General features: G+C 73.3%; 7 non-coding genes and 1 pseudogene across 7 annotated transcripts; all 8 read right to left on the minus strand.

Annotated features, from left to right (window-relative positions):
* Positions 1-1,745: 1,745 nt before the first annotated feature.
* On the minus strand, positions 1,746-1,864 carry LOC131831062 (5S ribosomal RNA). Its single transcript, XR_009353575.1, has one exon. It is a non-coding gene; the product is annotated as a 5S ribosomal RNA (ribosomal RNA).
* A 2,075-nt stretch (positions 1,865-3,939) lies between these two features.
* On the minus strand, positions 3,940-4,058 carry LOC131830743 (5S ribosomal RNA). The gene has a single exon (XR_009353335.1). It is a non-coding gene; the product is annotated as a 5S ribosomal RNA (ribosomal RNA).
* Positions 4,059-5,380: 1,322 nt separating this feature from the next.
* LOC131830822 (5S ribosomal RNA) lies at positions 5,381-5,499 on the minus strand (annotated as a pseudogene).
* A 2,104-nt stretch (positions 5,500-7,603) lies between these two features.
* Positions 7,604-7,722, minus strand: LOC131830755 (5S ribosomal RNA). Its single transcript, XR_009353346.1, has one exon. It is a non-coding gene; the product is annotated as a 5S ribosomal RNA (ribosomal RNA).
* Positions 7,723-9,043: 1,321 nt separating this feature from the next.
* On the minus strand, positions 9,044-9,162 carry LOC131830808 (5S ribosomal RNA). Its single transcript, XR_009353398.1, has one exon. It is a non-coding gene; the product is annotated as a 5S ribosomal RNA (ribosomal RNA).
* Positions 9,163-10,474: 1,312 nt separating this feature from the next.
* On the minus strand, positions 10,475-10,593 carry LOC131830775 (5S ribosomal RNA). The gene has a single exon (XR_009353366.1). It is a non-coding gene; the product is annotated as a 5S ribosomal RNA (ribosomal RNA).
* A 1,303-nt stretch (positions 10,594-11,896) lies between these two features.
* LOC131830809 (5S ribosomal RNA) lies at positions 11,897-12,015 on the minus strand. The gene has a single exon (XR_009353399.1). It is a non-coding gene; the product is annotated as a 5S ribosomal RNA (ribosomal RNA).
* Positions 12,016-13,329: 1,314 nt separating this feature from the next.
* On the minus strand, positions 13,330-13,448 carry LOC131830776 (5S ribosomal RNA). Its single transcript, XR_009353367.1, has one exon. It is a non-coding gene; the product is annotated as a 5S ribosomal RNA (ribosomal RNA).
* Positions 13,449-14,352: the final 904 nt, after the last annotated feature.

The following is a 14,352-nucleotide window of genomic DNA, read 5'->3' on the forward strand; positions in this document are numbered from 1 at the left end:
CACACCACCAGCGCCCACCCAGCGCCCTAGGCCAGGCCCAGCCGGCCACCTGGCCTTCCCTCCTCTCCTCTCCTCTGCTCTCTTCTGCTCTCCTCCAGACAGCTCTGCTCAGCTGGGCTCGGCTCGGCTCGGCTCTCCCCTCCTCTCCACCCCACCTCGCTCCCAGCCCACCCGAGGCCACGAGGACACACGGGCGACGGGCGACGCCACACACCAGCCCAGAAGCGGCAGCCCCGCCCCGTGGCCCTACCTCCACCGCGCTTCCCCTGACCACCCACCCGCACCAGGCCCTGACCGAGAGACACAGACAGGCCGGCTCACCTACACGGACACACGGATACCCAGGGAGACACAGGGACAGACACAGACGGAGGGACCTCTGCACAGACGGCAAGAACGCAGAGCCCCAGAGACAGACTCTCTAACCCGCAGACCCCCCTCAGACCCTCCACCCCCAACCCCAGCCCCCAGGCCAGACGCGGTGACCCTGACCCGCATGCGCACAATGGACCCGGTCGGAGACACGGGTGCACGCAACGCTCACACACCCACTCACGCGCACAGAAACACACACACAAACACACACACACACGCACACACACTCGGACAAGACACCACACACCCAGGAGGCTGCGGTGGCCTGCCACCTGCCCCGGGAGGGAGGGCCGGCTTGCTTGGGCCGGGCTTTGGTGTCTGCAGTCCCGTTCCGCTCCCATTCCTGCCCAGCACCCCGTCTGGCCTGGGGGCCTGCCAGGGTTTCTTCCTCTGGACTAGTCCTCTGGTGAGGGGTGAGGCGGGGGGCCGGGGCCTCTCTTGGCCCGGTGTGGGGCGCCCCCGGTCTTGCTGAGCGAGACAGCCTCGCGGTTGCCTTCGCTGTGCTTGGGAGACGCAGCGTGGAGCCGGGTGCCCACGGCTCCGGAAAACCAGGGCGGTCGGCCATCTCGCGTCCCGGGCACCTGAGCCCGGGCGCGGGGCCCAAGGGGCCAAGGGGAGCTGGTCGGGGAGAGGGAAGGGAATGAATGCCCTTCCGGCCGGAGCGGAGCCCAGGCCCCGTGGAGAGAAGGGGCGGGGGGTGGGGGGGCCCAGGTCGCGGGGGCGCCGGGAGGGGTGTGGGGGTTGGTCGGCTGCCGGTGGGCCTGGGGGCTGGGGGCAGCCCGAGGGCCTCGCTAGGGGATCCAGGGCCCAGGGCCTCGGGAGCACAGGCCCGCGGAGAGGTGGCCCAGGCCCGGGGTCGAGGCCTGCTCCTGCCTCCTGCCCCCCACACCCTCGGGCCAGCCCCCCCCCGCCCCCCCGCCTCCCCGCCCTCCTCCCACAGCCCGGCGGCCCCCACGCCCCTCCCCGCGTCCATGGCCGTGGTCCTCACCCCGGTCCCCCTTTCCCTGCCTCTGGCCCCAAAGCCCCCTTCCAAGACTGCCCCGCCCTGCCAGCAGCCCCCCAAGGCCGGCTGAGGCGCGGGTGGGCCTCGTGTCGTGCAGGCGGAAACGCTGGCTTGTGGCCGGCCGCCCGTGCAGCGGGCCGCCCTTTTTGGGGCCAGGGGCCCGCGATGCTGGGTCTGGGGTGGCCAGGGGTCAGGGGGTCAGGGGCGTGAGGGGACCGGGCTCAGGGGCTGAGGCGTTCAGGGACTGTTGGGAGGCCGCCGCGTTGGCCAGGGCGCCCAGCGGTGGCGGCCAAGGCAGAGGCAGGGGGGCCCAAGTGGGAGAGAAAAGAGGAAGGCCAAAGACAAGCGTTTGGGGGCGAAAAAAAAAAGCCTACAGCACCCGGTATTCCCAGGCGGTCTCCCATCCAAGTACTAACCAGGCCCGACCCTGCTTAGCTTCCGAGATCAGACGAGATCGGGCGCGTTCAGGGTGGTATGGCCGTAGACGCCTGCCCCTTCAGCTGGCCGCCCCAAGAGCCTGCTGCGCGCTTCCCGGGCCCCGGCGTTAGCCAGGGCTCCCCACTCAGCCTGCACTGGGCCTGGCGCCCGCCTCCCTGCCCACCAGCCCGCCAGCCCGCCCGGGGGGCGGGGGGGGGGGGGGCCCAACGCCAAAGTCTGTCGGGGCACTCTCCCATCCCGGGGCTCGCCAGCCGCGCCGCCACCGCGTGCCTCCCCAGGCCGCAACCGGGGTGCGTCCTCGGCCCCCACCACCACTCCCCCCACACCCCCCGCCCCCGCCCCCGCCCCCGCCCCGCGCTCGGTGTGCTCCGCCCCCGCCACCCCCACACCACCAGCGCCCACCCAGCGCCCTAGGCCAGGCCCAGCCGGCCACCTGGCCTTCCCTCCTCTCCTCTCCTCTGCTCTCTTCTGCTCTCCTCCAGACAGCTCTGCTCAGCTGGGCTCGGCTCGGCTCGGCTCTCCCCTCCTCTCCACCCCACCTCGCTCCCAGCCCACCCGAGGCCACGAGGACACACGGGCGACGGGCGACGCCACACACCAGCCCAGAAGCGGCAGCCCCGCCCCGTGGCCCTACCTCCACCGCGCTTCCCCTGACCACCCACCCGCACCAGGCCCTGACCGAGAGACACAGACAGGCCGGCTCACCTACACGGACACACGGATACCCAGGGAGACACAGGGACAGACACAGACGGAGGGACCTCTGCACAGACGGCAAGAACGCAGAGCCCCAGAGACAGACTCTCTAACCCGCAGACCCCCCTCAGACCCTCCACCCCCAACCCCAGCCCCCAGGCCAGACGCGGTGACCCTGACCCGCATGCGCACAGGGACCCGGTCGGAGACACGGGTGCACGCAACGCTCACACACCCACTCACGCGCACAGAAACACACACACAAACACACACACACACGCACACACACTCGGACAAGACACCACACACCCAGGAGGCTGCGGTGGCCTGCCACCTGCCCCGGGAGGGAGGGCCGGCTTGCTTGGGCCGGGCTTTGGTGTCTGCAGTCCCGTTCGGCTCCCATTCCTGCCCAGCACCCCGTCTGGCCTGGGGGCCTGCCAGGGTTTCTTCCTCTGGACTAGTCCTCTGGTGAGGGGTGAGGCGGGGGGCCGGGGCCTCTCTTGGCCCGGTGTGGGGCGCCCCCGGTCTTGCTGAGCGAGACAGCCTCGCGGTTGCCTTCGCTGTGCCTGGGAGACGCAGCGTGGAGCCGGGTGCCCACGGCTCCGGAAGCCCAGGGCGGTCGGCCATCTCGCGTCCCGGGCACCTGAGCCCGGGCGCGGGGCCCAAGGGGCCAAGGGGAGCTGGTCGGGGAGAGGGAAGGGAATGAATGCCCTTCCGGCCGGAGCGGAGCCCAGGCCCCGTGGAGAGAAGGGGCGGGGGGTGGGGGGGCCCAGGTCGCGGGGGCGCCGGGAGAGGTGTGGGGGTTGGTCGGCTGCCGGTGGGCCTGGGGGCTGGGGGCAGCCCGAGGGCCTCGCTAGGGGATCCAGGGCCCAGGGCCTCGGGAGCACAGGCCCGCGGAGAGGTGGCCCAGGCCCGGGGTCGAGGCCTGCTCCTGCCTCCTGCCCCCCACACCCTCGGGCCTGGCCCCCCCCCCCCGCCTCCCCGCCCTCCTCCCACAGCCCGGCGACCCCCACGCCCCTCCCCGCGTCCATGGCCGTGGTCCTCACCCCGGTCCCCCTTTCCCTGCCTCTGGCCCCAAAACCCCCTTCCAAGACTGCCCCGCCCTGCCAGCAGCCCCCCAAGGCCGGCTGAGGCGCGGGTGGGCCTCGTGTCGTGCAGGCGGAAACGCTGGCTTGTGGCCGGCCGCCCGTGCAGCGGGCCGCCCTTTTTGGGGCCAGGGGCCCGCGATGCTGGGTCTGGGGTGGCCAGGGGTCAGGGGGTCAGGGGCGTGAGGGGACCGGGCTCAGGGGCTGAGGCGTTCAGGGACTGTTGGGAGGCCGCCGCGTTGGCCAGGGCGCCCAGCGGTGGCGGCCAAGGCAGAGGCAGGGGGGCCCAAGTGGGAGAGAAAAGAGGAAGGCCAAAGACAAGCGTTTGGGGGCGAAAAAAAAAGCCTACAGCACCCGGTATTCCCAGGCGGTCTCCCATCCAAGTACTAACCAGGCCCGACCCTGCTTAGCTTCCGAGATCAGACGAGATCGGGCGCGTTCAGGGTGGTATGGCCGTAGACGCCTGCCGCTTCAGCTGGCCGCCCCAAGAGCCTGCTGCGCGCTTCCCGGGCCCCGGCGTTAGCCAGGGCTCCCCACTCAGCCTGCCCTGGGCCTGGCGCCCGCCTCCCCGCCCACCCGCCCGCCAGCCCGCCCGGGGGAGGGGGGGGCCCCCCAACGCCAAAGTCTGTCGGGGCACTCTCCTATCCCGGGGCTCCCCAGCCGTGCCGCCACCGCGTGCCTCCCCAGGCCTCAACCAGGGTGCGTTCTCCGCCCCCACCACCACTCCCCCCACACCCCCCGCCCCCGCCCCCGCGCCCGCCCCGCGCTCGGTGTGCTCCGCCCCCGCCACCCCCACACCACCAGCGCCCACCCAGCGCCCTAGGCTAGGCCCAGCCGGCCACCTGGCCTTCCCTCCTCTCCTCTCCTCTGCTCTCTTCTGCTCTCCTCCAGACAGCTCTGCTCAGTTGGGCTCGGCTCGGCTCGGCTCTCCCCTCCTCTCCACCCCACCACGCTCCCAGCCCACCCGAGGCCACGAGGACACATGGGCGACGTGCGACGCCACACACCAGCCCAGAAGCGGCAGCCCCGCCCCGTGGCCCTACCTCCACCGCGCTTCCCCTGACCACCCACCCGCACCAGGCCCTGACCGAGACACACAGACAGGGGGGTGGGGGGGCCCAGGTCGCGGGGGCGCCGGGAGGGGTGTGGGGGTTGGTCGGCTGCCGGTGGGCCTGGGGGCTGGGGGCAGCCCGAGGGCCTCGCTAGGGGATCCAGGGCCCAGGGCCTCGGGAGCACAGGCCCGGGGAGAGGTGGCCCAGGCCCGGGGTCGAGGCCTGCTCCTGCCTCCTGCCCCCCACACCTTCCGGCCAGCCCCCCCCCCCGCCCCCCCGCCTCCCCGCCCTCCTCCCACAGCCCGGCGGCCCCCACGCCCCTCCCCGCGTCCATGGCCGTGGTCCTCACCCCGGTCCCCCTTTCCCTGCCTCTGGCCCCAAAGCCCCCTTCCAAGACTGCCCCGCCCTGCCAGCAGCCCCCCAAGGCCGGCTGAGGCGCGGGTGGGCCTCGTGTCGTGCAGGCGGAAACGCTGGCTTGTGGCCGGCCGCCCGTGCAGCGGGCCGCCCTTTTTGGGGCCAGGGGCCCGCGATGCTGGGTCTGGGATGGCCAGGGGTCAGGGGGTCAGGGGCGTGAGGGGACCGGGCTCAGGGGCTGAGGCGTTCAGGGACTGTTGGGAGGCCGCCGCGTTGGCCAGGGCGCCCAGCGGTGGCGGCCAAGGCAGAGGCAGGGGGGCCCAAGTGGGAGAGAAAAGAGGAAGGCCAAAGACAAGCGTTTGGGGGCGAAAAAAAAAAGCCTACAGCACCCGGTATTCCCAGGCGGTCTCCCATCCAAGTACTAACCAGGCCCGACCCTGCTTAGCTTCCGAGATCAGTCGAGATCCGGCGCGTTCAGGGTGGTATGGCCTTTCAGGGTGGTATGGCCATAGACACCTGCCGCTTCAGCTGGCCGCCCCAAGAGCCTGCTGCGCGCTTCCCGGGCCCCGGCGTTAGCCAGGGCTCCCCACTCAGCCTGCCCTGGGCCTGGCGCCCGCCTCCCCGCCCACCCGCCCGCCCGCCAGCCCGCCCGGGGGAGGGGGGGGGCCCCCCAACGCCAAAGTCTGTCGGGGCACTCTCCCATCCCGGGGCTCCCCAGCCGCGCCGCCACCGCGTGCCTCCCCAGGCCGCAACCGGGGTGCGTCCTCGGCCCCCCCCACCACTCCCCTCACACCCCCCGCCCCCGCCCCCGCCCCCGCCCCCGCCCCGCGCTCGGTGTGCTCCGCCCCCGCCACCCCCACACCACCAGCGCCCACCCAGCGCCCTAGTGCAGGCCCAGCCGGCCACCTGGCCTTCCCTCCTCTCCTCTCCTCTGCTCTCTTCTGCTCTCCTCCAGACAGCTCTGCTCAGCTGGGCTCGGCTCGGCTCGGCTCTCCCCTCCTCTCCACCCCACCTCGCTCCCAGCCCACCCGAGGCCACGAGGACACACGGGCGATGGGCGACGCCACACACCAGCCCAGAAGCGGCAGCCCCGCCCCGTGGCCCTACCTCCACCGCGCTTCCCCTGACCACCCACCCGCACCAGGCCCTGACCGAGAGACACAGACAGGCCGGCTCACCTACACGGACACACGGATACCCAGGGAGACACAGGGACAGACACAGACGGAGGGACCTCTGCACAGACGGCAAGAACGCAGAGCCCCAGAGACTGACTCTCTAACCCGCAGACCCCCCTCAGACCCTCCACCCCCAACCCCAGCCCCCAGGCCAGACGCGGTGACCCTGACCCGCATGCGCACAGGGACCCGGTCGGAGACACGGGTGCACGCAACGCTCACACACCCACTCACGCGCACAGAAACACACACACAAACACACACACACACGCACACACACTCGGACAAGACACCACACACCCAGGAGGCTGCGGTGGCCTGCCACCTGCCCCGGGAGGGAGGGCCGGCTTGCTTGGGCCGGGCTTTGGTGTCTGCAGTCCCGTTCGGCTCCCATTCCTGCCCAGCACCCCGTCTGGCCTGGGGGCCTGCCAGGGTTTCTTCCTCTGGACTAGTCCTCTGGTGAGGGGTGAGGCGGGGGGCCGGGGCCTCTCTTGGCCCGGTGTGGGGCGCCCCCGGTCTTGCTGAGCGAGACAGCCTCGCGGTTGCCTTCGCTGTGCCTGGGAGACGCAGCGTGGAGCCGGGTGCCCACGGCTCCGGAAGCCCAGGGCGGTCGGCCATCTCGCGTCCCGGGCACCTGAGCCCGGGCGCGGGGCCCAAGGGGCCAAGGGGAGCTGGTTGGGGAGAGGGAAGGGAATGAATGCCCTTCCGGCCGGAGCGGAGCCCAGGCCCCGTGGAGAGAAGGGGCGGGGGGTGGGGGGGCCCAGGTCGCGGGGGCGCCGGGAGAGGTGTGGGGGTTGGTCGGCTGCCGGTGGGCCTGGGGGCTGGGGGCAGCCCGAGGGCCTCGCTAGGGGATCCAGGGCCCAGGGCCTCGGGAGCACAGGCCCGGGGAGAGGTGGCCCAGGCCCGGGGTCGAGGCCTGCTCCTGCCTCCTGCCCCCCACACCCTCGGGCCAGCCCCCCCCCCGCCCCCCCGCCTCCCCGCCCTCCTCCCACAGCCCGGCGGCCCCACGCCCCTCCCCGCGTCCATGGCCGTGGTCCTCACCCCGGTCCCCCTTTCCCTGCCTCTGGCCCCAAAGCCCCCTTCCAAGACTGCCCCGCCCTGCCAGCAGCCCCCCAAGGCCGGCTGAGGCGCGGGTGGGCCTCGTGTCGTGCAGGCGGAAACGCTGGCTTGTGGCCGGCCGCCCGTGCAGCGGGCCGCCCTATTGGGGCCAGGGGCCCGCGATGCTGGGTCTGGGGTGGCCAGGGGTCAGGGGATCAGGGGCGTGAGGGGACCGGGCTCAGGGGCTGAGGCGTTCAGGGACTGTTGGGAGGCCGCCGCGTTGGCCAGGGCGCCCAGCGGTGGCGGCCAAGGCAGAGGCAGGGGGGCCCAAGTGGGAGAGAAAAGAGGAAGGCCAAAGACAAGCGTTTGGGGGCGAAAAAAAAAAGCCTACAGCACCCGGTATTCCCAGGCGGTCTCCCATCCAAGTACTAACCAGGCCCGACCCTGCTTAGCTTCCGAGATCAGACGAGATCGGGCGCGTTCAGGGTGGTATGGCCGTAGACGCCTGCCGCTTTAGCTGGCCGCCCCAAGAGCCTGCTGCGCGCTTCCCGGGCCCCGGCGTTAGCCAGGGCTCCCCACTCAGCCTGCCCTGGGCCTGGCGCCCGCCTCCCCGCCCACCCGCCCGCCAGCCCGCCCGGGGGAGGGGGGGGGCCCCCCAACGCCAAAGTCTGTCGGGGCACTCTCCCATCCCGGGGCTCCCCAGCCGTGCCGCCACCGCGTGCCTCCCCAGGCCGCAACCAGGGTGCGTTCTCCGCCCCCACCACCACTCCCCCCACACCCCCCGCCCCCGCCCCCGCCCCCGCCCCGCGCTCGGTGTGCTCCGCCCCCGCCACCCCCACACCACCAGCGCCCACCCAGGGCCCTAGGCCAGGCCCAGCCGGCCACCTGGCCTTCCCTCCTCTCCTCTCCTCTGCTCTCTTCTGCTCTCGTCCAGACACCTCTGCTCAGTTGGGCTCGGCTCGGCTCGGCTCTCCCCTCCTCTCCACCCCACCTCGCTCCCAGCCCACCCGAGGCCACGAGGACACACGGGCGACGGGCGACGCCACACACCAGCCCAGAAGCGGCAGCCCCGCCCCGTGGCCCTACCTCCACCGCGCTTCCCCTGACCACCCACCCGCACCAGGCCCTGACCGAGACACACAGACAGGGGGGTGGGGGGGCCCAGGTCGCGGGGGCGCCGGGAGTGGTGTGGGCGTTGGTCGGCTGCCGGTGGGCCTGGGGGCTGGGGGCAGCCCGAGGGCCTCGCTAGGGGATCCAGGGCCCAGGGCCTCGGGAGCACAGGCCCGGGGAGAGGTGGCCCAGGCCCGGGGTCGAGGCCTGCTCCTGCCTCCTGCCCCCCACACCCTCGGGCCAGCCCCCCCCCCGCCCCCCCGCCTCCCCGCCCTCCTCCCACAGCCCGGCGGCCCCCACGCCCCTCCCCGCGTCCATGGCCGTGGTCCTCACCCCGGTCCCCCTTTCCCTGCCTCTGGCCCCAAAGCCCCCTTCCAAGACTGCCCCGCCCTGCCAGCAGCCCCCCAAGGCCCGCTGAGGCGCGGGTGGGCCTCGTGTCATGCAGGCGGAAACGCTGGCTTGTGGCCGGCCGCCCGTGCAGCGGGCCGCCCTTTTTGGGGCCAGGGGCCCGCGATGCTGGGTCTGGGGAGGCCAGGGGTCAGGGGGTCAGGGGCGTGAGGGGACCGGGCTCAGGGGCTGAGGCGTTCAGGGACTGTTGGGAGGCCGCCGCGTTGGCCAGGGCGCCCAGCGCTGGCGGCCAAGGCAGAGGCAGGGGGGCCCAAGTGGGAGAGAAAAGAGGAAGGCCAAAGACAAGCGTTTGGGGGCGAAAAAAAAAGCCTACATCACCCGGTATTCCCAGGCGGTCTCCCATCCAAGTACTAACCAGGCACGACCCTGCTTAGCTTCCGAGATCAGACGAGATCGGGCGCGTTCAGGGTGGCATGGCCATAGACGCCTGCCGCTTCAGCTGGCCGCCCCAAGAGCCTGCTGCGCGCTTCCCGGGTCCCGACGTTAGCCAGGGCTCCCCACTCAGCCTGCCCTAGGCCTGGCGCCCGCCTCCCCGCCCACCCGCCCGCCAGCCCGCCCGGGGGGGCCCCCCCAACGCCAAAGTCTGTCGGGGCACACTCCCATCCCGGGGCTCCCCAGCTGTGCCACCAGCACGTGCCTCCCCAGGCCACAACCGGGGTGCGTCCTCCGCCCCCACCACCACTCCCCCCACATCCCCCGCCCCCGCCCCCGCCCCCGCCCCGCGCTCGGTGTGCTCCGCCCCCGCCACCCCCACACCACCAGCGCCCACCCAGCGCCCTAGGCCAGGCCCAGCCGGCCACCTGGCCTTCCCTCCTCTCCTCTCCTCTGCTCTCTTCTGCTCTCCTCCAGACAGCTCTGCTCAGCTGGGCTCGGCTCGGCTCGGCTCTCCCCTCCTCTCCACCCCACCTCGCTCCCAGCCCACCCGAGGCCACGAGGACACATGGGCGACGGGCGACGCCACACACCAGCCCAGAAGCGGCAGCCCCGCCCCGTGGCCCTACCTCCACCGCGCTTCCCCTGACCACCCACCCGCACCAGGCCCTGACGGAGAGACACAGACAGGGGGGTGGGGGGGCCCAGGTCGCGGGGGCGCCGGGAGGGGTGTGGGGGTTGGTCGGCTGCCGGTGGGCCTGGGGGCTGGGGGCAGCCCGAGGGCCTCGCTAGGGGATCCAGGGCCCAGGGCCTCGGGAGCACAGGCCCGCGGAGAGGTGGCCCAGGCCCGGGGTCGAGGCCTGCTCCTGCCTCCTGCCCCCCACACCCTCGGGGCTGGGCCCCCCCCCCCCCGCCTCCCCGCCCTCCTCCCACAGCCCGGCGGCCCCCACGCCCCTCCCCGCGTCCATGGCCGTGGTCCTCACCCCGGTCCCCCTTTCCCTGCCTCTGGCCCCAAAGCCCCCTTCCAAGACTGCCCCGCCGTGCCAGCAGCCCCACAAGGCCGGCTGAGGCGCGGGTGGGCCTCGTGTCGTGCAGGCGGAAACGCTGGCTTGTGGCCGGCCGCCCGTGCAGCGGGCCGCCTTTTTGGGGCCAGGGGCCCGCGATGCTGGGTCTGGGGTGGCCAGGGGTCAGGGGGTCAGGGGCGGGAGGGGACCGGGCTCAGGGGCTGAGGCGTTCAGGGACTGTTGGGAGGCAGCCGCGTTGGCCAGGGCGCCCAGCGGTGGCGGCCAAGGCAGAGGCAGGGGGGCCCAAGTGGGAGAGAAAAGAGGAAGGCCAAAGACAAGCGTTTGGGGGCGAAAAAAAAAAGGCCTACAGCACCCGGTATTCCCAGGCGGTCTCCCATCCAAGTACTAACCAGGCCCGACCTTGCTTAGCTTCCGAGATCAGACGAGATCGGGCGCGTTCAGGGTGCTATGGCCATAGACGCCTGCCGCTTCAGGTGGCGGCCCCAAGAGCCTGCTGCGCGCTTCCCGGGTCCCGACGTTAGCCAGGGCTCCCCACTCAGCCTGCCCTGGGCCTGGCGCCCGCCACCCCGCCCACCCGCCCGCCAGCCCGCCCGGGGGGGCCCCCCCAACGCCAAAGTCTGTCGGGGCACTCTCCCATCCCGGGGCTCCCCAGCCTTGCCGCCACAGCGTGCCTCCCCAGGCCGCAACCGGGGTGCGTCCTCCGCCCCCACCACCACTCCCCCCACACCCCCCGCCCCCGCCCCCGCCCCGCGCTCGGTGTGCTCCGCCCCCGCCACCCCCACACCACCAGCGCCCAACCCAGCGCCCTTGGCCAGGCCCAGCCGGCCACCTGGCCTTCCCTCCTCTCCTCTCCTCTGCTCTCTTCTGCTCTCCTCCAGACAGCTCTGCTCAGCTGGGCTCGGCTCGGCTCGGCTCTCCCCTCCTCTCCACCCCACCTCGCTCCCAGCCCACCCGAGGCCACGAGGACACATGGGCGACGGGCGACGCCACACACCAGCCCAGAAGCGGCAGCCCCGCCCCGTGGCCCTACCTCCACCGCGCTTCTCCTGACAACCCACCCGCACCAGGCCCTGACGGAGAGACACAGACAGGGGGGTGGGGGGGCCCAGGTCGCGGGGGCGCCGGGAGGGGTGTGGGGGTTGGTCGGCTGCCGGTGGGCCTGGGGGCTGGGGGCAGCCCGAGGGCCTCGCTAGGGGATCCAGGGCCCAGGGCCTCGGGAGCACAGGCCCGCGGAGAGGTGGCCCAGGCCCGGGGTCGAGGCCTGCTCCTGCCTCCTGCCCCCCACACCCTCGGGCCTGGGCCCTCCCCCCCGCCTCTCCGCCCTCCTCCCACAGCCCGCGGCCCCCACGCCCCTCCCCGCGTCCATGGCCGTGGTCCTCACCCCGGTCCCCCTTTCCCTGCCTCTGGCCCCAAAGCCCCCTTCCAAGACTGCCCCGCCCTGCCAGCAGCCCCACAAGGCCCGCTGAGGCGCGGGTGGGCCTCGTGTCATGCAGGCGGAAACGCTGGCTTGTGGCCGGCCGCCCGTGCAGCGGGCCGCCCTTTTTGGGGCCAGGGGCCCGCGATGCTGGGTCTGGGGAGGCCAGGGGTCAGGGGGTCAGGGGCGTGAGGGGACCGGGCTCAGGGGCTGAGGCGTTCAGGGACTGTTGGGAGGCCGCCGCGTTGGCCAGGGCGCCCAGCGCTGGCGGCCAAGGCAGAGGCAGGGGGGCCCAAGTGGGAGAGAAAAGAGGAAGGCCAAAGACAAGCGTTTGGGGGCGAAAAAAAAAGCCTACATCACCCGGTATTCCCAGGCGGTCTCCCATCCAAGTACTAACCAGGCACGACCCTGCTTAGCTTCCGAGATCAGACGAGATCGGGCGCGTTCAGGGTGGCATGGCCATAGACGCCTGCCGCTTCAGCTGGCCGCCCCAAGAGCCTGCTGCGCGCTTCCCGGGTCCCGACGTTAGCCAGGGCTCCCCACTCAGCCTGCCCTAGGCCTGGCGCCCGCCTCCCCGCCCACCCGCCCGCCAGCCCGCCCGGGGGGGCCCCCCCAACGCCAAAGTCTGTCGGGGCACACTCCCATCCCGGGGCTCCCCAGCTGTGCCACCACCGCGTGCCTCCCCAGGCCACAACCGGGGTGCGTCCTCCGCCCCCACCACCACTCCCCCCACATCCCCCGCCCCCGCCCCCGCCCCCGCCCCGCGCTCGGTGTGCTCCGCCCCCGCCACCCCCACACCACCAGCGCCCACCCAGCGCCCTAGGCCAGGCCCAGCCGGCCACCTGGCCTTCCCTCCTCTCCTCTCCTCTGCTCTCTTCTGCTCTCCTCCAGACAGCTCTGCTCAGCTGGGCTCGGCTCGGCTCGGCTCTCCCCTCCTCTCCACCCCACCTCGCTCCCAGCCCACCCGAGGCCACGAGGACACATGGGCGACGGGCGACGCCACACACCAGCCCAGAAGCGGCAGCCCCGCCCCGTGGCCCTACCTCCACCGCGCTTCCCCTGACCACCCACCCGCACCAGGCCCTGACGGAGAGACACAGACAGGGGGGTGGGGGGGCCCAGGTCGCGGGGGCGCCGGGAGGGGTGTGGGGGTTGGTCGGCTGCCGGTGGGCCTGGGGGCTGGGGGCAGCCCGAGGGCCTCGCTAGGGGATCCAGGGCCCAGGGCCTCGGGAGCACAGGCCCGCGGAGAGGTGGCCCAGGCCCGGGGTCGAGGCCTGCTCCTGCCTCCTGCCCCCCACACCCTCGGGGCTGGGCCCCCCCCCCCCCCCGCCTCCCCGCCCTCCTCCCACAGACCGGCGGCCCCCACGCCCCTCCCCGCGTCCATGGCCGTGGTCCTCACCCCGGTCCCCCTTTCCCTGCCTCTGGCCCCAAAGCCCCCTTCCAAGACTGCCCCGCCGTGCCAGCAGCCCCACAAGGCCGGCTGAGGCGCGGGTGGGCCTCGTGTCGTGCAGGCGGAAACGCTGGCTTGTGGCCGGCCGCCCGTGCAGCGGGCCGCCCTTTTTGGGGCCAGGGGCCCGCGATGCTGGGTCTGGGGTGGCCAGGGGTCAGGGGGTCAGGGGCGGGAGGGGACCGGGCTCAGGGGCTGAGGCGTTCAGGGACTGTTGGGAGGCAGCCGCGTTGGCCAGGGCGCCCAGCGGTGGCGGCCAAGGCAGAGGCAGGGGGGCCCAAGTGGGAGAGAAAAGAGGAAGGCCAAAGACAAGCGTTTGGGGGCGAAAAAAAAAGGCCTACAGCACCCGGTATTCCCAGGCGGTCTCCCATCCAAGTACTAACCAGGCCCGACCTTGCTTAGCTTCCGAGATCAGACGAGATCGGGCGCGTTCAGGGTGCTATGGCCATAGACGCCTGCCGCTTCAGGTGGCGGCCCCAAGAGCCTGCTGCGCGCTTCCCGGGTCCCGACGTTAGCCAGGGCTCCCCACTCAGCCTGCCCTGGGCCTGGCGCCCGCCACCCCGCCCACCCGCCCGCCAGCCCGCCCGGGGGGGCCCCCCCAACGCCAAAGTCTGTCGGGGCACTCTCCCATCCCGGGGCTCCCCAGCCTTGCCGCCACAGCGTGCCTCCCCAGGCCGCAACCGGGGTGCGTCCTCCGCCCCCACCACCACTCCCCCCACACCCCCCGCCCCCGCCCCCGCCCCGCGCTCGGTGTGCTCCGCCCCCGCCACCCCCACACCACCAGCGCCCAACCCAGCGCCCTTGGCCAGGCCCAGCCGGCCACCTGGCCTTCCCTCCTCTCCTCTCCTCTGCTCTCTTCTGCTCTCCTCCAGACAGCTCTGCTCAGCTGGGCTCGGCTCGGCTCGGCTCTCCCCTCCTCTCCACCCCACCTCGCTCCCAGCCCACCCGAGGCCACGAGGACACATGGGCGACGGGCGACGCCACACACCAGCCCAGAAGCGGCAGCCCCGCCCCGTGGCCCTACCTCCACCGCGCTTCTCCTGACAACCCACCCGCACCAGGCCCTGACGGAGAGACACAGACAGGGGGGTGGGGGGGCCCAGGTCGCGGGGGCGCCGGGAGGGGTGTGGGGGTTGGTCGGCTGCCGGTGGGCCTGGGGGCTGGGGGCAGCCCGAGGGCCTCGCTAGGGGATCCAGGGCCCAGGGCCTCGGGAGCACAGGCCCGCGGAGAGGTGGCCCAGGCCCGGGGTCGAGGCCTGCTCCTGCCTCCTGCCCCCCACACCCTCGGGCCTGGGCCCTCCCCCCCGCCTCTCCGCCCTCCTCCCACAGCCCGCGGCCCCCACGCCCCTCCCCGCGTC

Source organism: Mustela lutreola, chromosome 4 (genome assembly GCF_030435805.1).
Source record: "Mustela lutreola isolate mMusLut2 chromosome 4, mMusLut2.pri, whole genome shotgun sequence".
Taxonomy (NCBI): Eukaryota; Metazoa; Chordata; class Mammalia; order Carnivora; family Mustelidae; genus Mustela; species Mustela lutreola.